A 6,933-nucleotide genomic window follows, 5' to 3' on the forward strand; every position below is an offset into this window, starting at 1 on the left:
TAACCCTTGACCAAGAAATGGCTCTCTGATGTATTTAAATGGCTAAAAAGTGACTGACATCTATCTGCATTATAGATACAAGATATCTGATTGACAGAGTCCCTCTGGCAGCTCCTGGACTGGCCGTCTGCATCACAACCCTTCATCGAATGCCAGCTTCATGCCTACAGCAAGAGGGGTGCATTCATCTCTTCAGAAAGCACGATCAACCACAAACCAATAGTCAAATACCAACAATCAACTCAGCATTCTTCAAATCCTAAGAAAGTTAAAAACTGTAAACTGATCCTTAGTTGTTGAAACAAGTTCAACTGCTTGATGGTTGCAAAGTATCAGGGTCACCATCCATAGCCAAGGCAAGCATGGAAGCTGAAAGGTGTTTCTATGGTTTATAAAACTCTATAAAGAGTGAAACCAGTCTCTCTTTTAAAAAAAAAGATATGTGTATATATATATATATATATATATATATATATATATATATATATATATTTTTTTTTTTTTTTTTTTTTATTGATTTCAGAGAGAGAGAGAGAGGGAGAGAAACATCAATGATGACAGAGTCATTGATTGGCTGCCTCCTGCACGCCTCCAACTGGGGATAGAGCCTGCAACCCCAGCATGTGACCTGACCAGGAATCGAACCACGATCTCCTGGATCCTAAGTTGATGCTCAACCTCTGAGCCACGCTGGCTCGGCCCCTCTTTGACTTCCATTTCGTCTTGGTTTCTTCCCTCTCACTCTGCTCCAGCCGGGTTTACCTCCTTGATTATATTCTCACATATCAGGCACACTCCTGCCTCAGGCATCTTCTCTGCTTGGAATGCTCTTCTTAGATATCCTACAGCTAGCTAGCTCCCTCTCCTCAAAATCTGGCTTAAATGTCACATTATTGTCACCATCCTCTCCCCTAGCACTCCTAGCCCCCTTACCTTGATCTAAGGGATTAATATTGTACTATATAATTTAACTATTATGTTTATGTATTCCTATCTATCCCCGTGCACGCGCGCGCACACACACACACACACACACACACACACACACACATTATAATGGCATCTCCACAAGGGCAAGAATGTTTGCCTGGTTTCTTCATTGATGTATCCTCAGTGTTTAGAAGAGTGTCTGATACATGGTAAACACTCAATAAATTCAATGTTGTTAAATGAATAAATGAAAGAATAAATGAAGACATTAACATTGTTCGGCAGATTGGGTCTTTTACTGTGAAAGCTAAGAGCAAGTCCAGGTAAGAGAGACACAGCCCTGGGCCCAGAGCTGCTAAGGGGTGCATAAGGAGTACCCAGAATGCAGAAGCAAACAAGGCCAAAAAAGTAACGTAGGAGAACTTGCTGAAATCTTTGGTAGTAATTACTAGAATAATCTAAGACAGCAGTTGCTTATCTACTGCTGCCTGAAGAAATTTACTGCTTTTAAATCTAGAATATCTTCAGTCTACCTACTAGCCTAGTCACTTTGTTCTATACAAGCATTGCCTCTGGCTTCAAGAGCTTTCAGTCAATTTCTGGTCATCATTCCTCATTTTCCATTTTTCCAGGAAGTAATGCCTTCTCTGAAAGGACAGAGGACACTTAAGGGGGATCTAAATAACCCAGGAACTTGAAACTCAGCCTCATTCATTCTTATCAGAACTATCAACCTCCAAAGATGCTATTCTGATATTAGCAAAGGTATATACATCATTTATATCCAGTTGATTGCGTTGGAAGGGAATCTTAAGAACTCTCCTATTCCCTCAGAATTTTCCTGTGACATATCTGGAATATCTACCTCTGCAATGGCTGCTTTTCTTCTATAGACACATGTCTCCCTCTCTTGCTTGCTCACAAGTCACGGAATACATTTTTATTGTCACCTTTTCCTTGTATCAATCATAAGTTCATGACCCACATTCAATTGATAATCAGACCCAATATCGCTTGAATGCTAAATTTTCTTGGCAACTGAACACAGTAAGTTATCCTGTGCATAAAAATACAAAGCAGAAGGGAAGACTAAGGCTTCTTGAGCAACTACAATGTGTTACACACTTTACAGATGCTACCTTATTTTAACTTTACAAGGAATTTTCACAAGTAATGGAGTATGTTTTACTCCATCAATTAGACAATAAGCTCCTTGAGTAAGTGACCATGTTTATCTTGTTTATCATCATATCCCTAAATCTAACTAGATGCTTGGTTTATAGCAGGTTTTCAATAAATAGTTTTGAAAAAATGAATGAATAAAATTATGTAATGGCAGTTCCTCTTACCTACAAATCTGTCCCAAATCACAATTCTATATCCTGCCTTGTTAGCTGTATTTTACTCACAAGGCTGAGCCCCCAAAATGGTAAGTAGGTACTTTCATATCTCAAGACTGCTACTTTTTTTTAACAGGCTTAATTCTCGTGTATAAAATAACATGGTGGCCACAGCTGGAGCCTGAGTCCTCTGCACAGAAACTCTGGTTTGGGTCTTTACAGGACAGTCAGTGAATTTTTCATAGGGAGACTTGGTGAACATGTCTCTTTCCAGTAGTTGAGGGTGAGATACCTGTAGGTCTTGGAAAAGGCATCAAAGGTGGCCTTGGGGAAGTTGCCCAAGGTGGCAGTGCAGCCCCTGGCCAAGAGGTAGCAGTCCTCCATGCCGGCCATCAGCAGCAGCTTCTTGGTCCAGGGGCAGAGATGAAGCCAGTGCTCCTAGGGCATGAGACACGTCAGCACTGAGCCACAGCTGCCAGTCACCTTTCAAGAGATGGGTGTGGGACTTGCCTATTTTGTTCTCTCAGTAGAGGGACAATAGAGAGCTTGGCCAGGATTATGGCCCCACAGATGTCAGTGGCTACTTATCTGGAGCACTTAACACCCAGGCTTACTTGCTATTGTAGTACCCTGTGGCGACAAATGCCTTGAACAGGGTCCTCTGGCCAGTGAGGATCTGCTTTTGCACCAGCATAATCTTCAAAACATCTTCCCTAAGGGTCATCCCCAGGAAAAGGTCAATGATCCCAGATTCCATGATGGGCAAGGAGAAGTATATCTCCTCCAGGGACTTGATCTTCATGTCCTTGATCAGACAGCCCAGCTTCGTGATGCGGATCCACTCCTTGTCCTCAGCTTTGCCTCCATGAGTTCTGCTGACTACTTCCTAATGCAAACATAGTGATTGTTAGAAACTCCATTAATACTTCTTATGGAAAATAATACAATAATTAATGAATAACAATGAAAGAATAAAGTGTGTTTCAGGTACTCACAACTGAAAAGCTACTTTTTTTAATTTAATTTACTGGGGTGATATTTGTTAATAGAATTATATAGGTTTCAGGTGTACAATTCTGTAATACATCATCTGTAAATTCTACTGTGTGTTCACCACCTCAAATCAAGTATCTTTCCCTCACCAGTTATCCCCACTATATGCTCTTCTATCTCCCTCACCCTCCTTTCCTTCTGATAGTCGACATGCTATAGTCTGTGTCTGAGTTTTGTTTGTTCTTTTTGCTTAATCCCTTCACCTTTTCCACCTAGCCCTCTGAACCCCTCCCCTGGGACAATTGTCAGCCTGTTCTCTATCTATGAGTCTGTTTCTATTTTGTTTATAAGGTTTTTTTGTTCATTAGATTGCACATATGAGTGAAATCATATGGTACTTGTCTTTCTCTGACTGGTTTATTTCACTTAGCATTATGGTCTCCGGGTTCATCCATTCTGTTGCAAAGGGTAATATTTTTCTTTTTCAGCCAAGTAATATTCCACTGTGTAAATATACTGCAGGTTTTTTATACACTCATCTGACAATGGACACTTGAGCTGCTCCCAAATCTTGGCTATTGCTAAAAATGCTGTAATGAACACCAGGGTCCATATATTCTTTCAAATCCTTTGTTTTGGGATTCTTTGTATATATTCCCAGGAGAGGAATCACTGGGTCAAAAGGCAGTTTCATTTTTAATCATTTGAGGTAAGTCCATACAGCTTTCCACAGTGTCTGCATCAATCTGCATTCCCACCAATGGTGCATGAGGGTTTGCTTTTCTCCACATCCTTGTCAACACTTGTTGTTTGCTGATTTATTGACGATAGCCATTCTGGCAAGTGTGAGGTGATAATTCATTGTGGGTTTTATTTGCATTTCTCTGATGGTTAGTGACATTGAGTATCTTTTCATATGTCTATTGGTCATCTGTATGTCCTCTTTGGAGAAGTGTTTATTCAGTTCTTTTGCCAATTTTTTAATTGGATTGTTTGGCTTTTTGGTGTTGAGGTTTCTAAGTTCTTTATTAATTTTAGATATTAACTCCTTATCAAATGGATCATTGGCAAATATCTCCTCCCATTCATTAGGTCGTCTTTTCATTTTGTTGATGGTTTCCTTAGCTGTGCAAAAACCTTTTAGTTTGTAGTAGTACCATTTATCATTTCTTTTGTTTCCCTTACCCAAGGAGTTGTATCAGAAAAAATATTGCTACAAATAATGCCCGAGATTTTACTGTTTATGTTTTTTTTCTATGGTTTTTAGGATTTTTAAGTCTTTAATCCATTTTTAGTTTATTCTTGTGTATGGTGTAAGATGGTCTAGCTTCATTTTTTGCATGTATCTTTCCAATTTTCCCAACACCATTTATTCAATAGACTATCTTTATCCCATTGTATGTAGTTGCCTCCTTTGTCAAATATTAATGACTATAAAGATGCGTGTGTATTTCTGGGCTCCCTTTTCTGTTCCATTGATCTATATGTCTGTTTTTATGCCAGTACCATGTTGTGTTGTTTACTATGGCCTTGTAATATAGTTTTATATCAGGTAGCATGGTTCCTCTAAATTTGTTCTTTCTTAAGATTGCTGTGGCTATTCATATGGTTCCCTATAAATTTTTGGAATATTTGTTCTAGTTCTGTGAACTATGTCATTGGTATCTTGATAGGAATTTCATAGAATCTATAGACTACTTTAGGTAATACAGACATTTTAATGATGTTAATTCTTCCTATCCATGAACATGGTATATGCTTCCATTTATGTATCTTCTTCATTTTCTTTCTTCAGTATCTGGGTACAGGTCTTTTTTACCTTGGTTAAATTTATTCCTAGGTATTTTTTTCTGAAGCAATAGTGAATAAAATTTTTTTAAGATTCCATTTCTAATAGTTCATTATTGGTGTATAAAAAGTCAACTGATTTCTAGGTATTTATTTGTATCTTGCTACTTTACTGAAATCATTTATCAGTGCTAGTAATTTTTCTGGTTGAATATTTAGGTTCTCTATATACAGTATCATGTCATCTGTAAATAATAATATTTTTATTTCTTCCTTTCCAATTTGGATGCCTTTTATTTTTTCTTCCTGTCTAATTACTGTGGCTAAGATTTCCAGTATTATATTGAATAAGAGTGGTGAAAGCAGACATACGTCTTGTTCCCAATCTTAAAAGAAATGTTTGTAGTTTTTGTCCATTGAGTATGATGTTGGCTGTGGGTTTATCATGTATGGCCTTTGTTATGTTGAGGTGTGTTCCTTCTATTTCCACTTTGCTGAGAGTTTTTACCATAAATGGGAGCTGGATTATATCAAGTGCTTTTTCTGCATCTATTGATGTGACCATGTGTTTTATTATTCATTTTTTTAATGTAGTTAATCATGTTTATTGATTTGCAGATGTTGTACCAACCTTGCATCCCCAAAGTAAGTCCCATTTGATCATGGTGTATGACCTTTTTAATGTATTGCTGGACCTGGTTTGCTAATATTTATGGAGGATTTTAGCATCTATATTCATCAGGGTTATTGGCCTACAATTTTCTTTCTGTGTAGTGTCTTTATCTGGTTTTGAAATTAGGATAATGCTACCCTCACAAAATGAGCTTGAAAGTCTTCCTTCCTTTTGAAATTTTTGAATGGTTTTAGAGGGATAGGTGTTATTTCTCCTGTGAATGTGTGGTTAAATTCACCTGTGAAGCCCTCCAGTCCAGGACTTTTGTTTGTTGGGAGTTTTTTAAATTACTGCTTCAGTTTCACTAGTTGCAATCGGTCTATTCAGATTCTCTGATTCTTCCTGACTCAGTTTGGAAGATAATGTTTCTAACTCTTTATCCATTTCTTCCAGATTGTCCAATTTGATGGCATATAGTTGTGGATTATATTTTTCTATAATCTTTTGTATTTCTTTGGTGCCAGTTGTTACTTCTCCTCTTTCTGATTTTATTTATTTATGTCCTCTCTCTTTTTGTCTTGCTGAGTCTGGTTAAAGGTTTTTCAACCTTATTTTTCGTTTCAAAGACCTAACTGTTGGTTTCATTGATCTTTTGTATTGTTTTTTTAGACTTTATTTTGTTTCTTTTTCCTCTGATCTTATTTACTTCCTCCTGCTCACTTTGGACTTTTTTGCTGTTCTTCCTCAAGTTTCTTTAAGTATTGTGTTAAATTGTTTATTTGAGATTTTTCTTGTGTCTTGAGATATGCCTATAATGCTACCAATTTCCTTCTTAGGGCTGCTTTTGCTGTGCTCCACAAATTTGGGTTATTGTGTTCTCATTTTCATTTGTTTTATGGTATCTTTTGATTTCTTCTTTGATTTCATTTTTAACCCATTCATTGTTTAGTAACATGTTATTTAGCCTCCATGTCTCTGTGTGTTTTCACTCTTTGTGTGTGTGTGTGTGATTGTTTTCTTAGTTTCATAGCATTATGGTCAGAGAAGATGTTTGGCCAGCAGAGTTTATCAGGCCTAAATGGATCAATATTTGGCCTTGTGAAGGGAGGGCTCAGCAATGCTTGAGTTTTTGAGGAAAAAATGGCCCCTGCCCTAGAGCCACACAACTCAGTCTGCCCCAGATTCTGCTGAGAGGAGCCTGAGCTCAGCAGGGTGGCAACTCTGGGAATCAGGGGGATGAGGCTTGTGGATCTCATGTGAGAGGGTGGT

The 6,933-nt window shown here is 37.8% G+C and overlaps 1 pseudogene; it reads right to left on the bottom strand.

Moving 5' to 3' along the window:
* Positions 1 to 2,373: 2,373 nt before the first annotated feature.
* On the bottom strand, positions 2,374 to 6,108 carry LOC107545001 (small ribosomal subunit protein uS5 pseudogene; annotated as a pseudogene).
* Between the last annotated feature and the right edge of the window lie 825 nt (positions 6,109 to 6,933).

Source organism: Miniopterus natalensis, chromosome 8, assembly GCF_054644295.1.
Source record: "Miniopterus natalensis isolate mMinNat1 chromosome 8, mMinNat1.hap1, whole genome shotgun sequence".
Lineage (NCBI taxonomy): Eukaryota > Metazoa > Chordata > Mammalia > Chiroptera > Miniopteridae > Miniopterus > Miniopterus natalensis.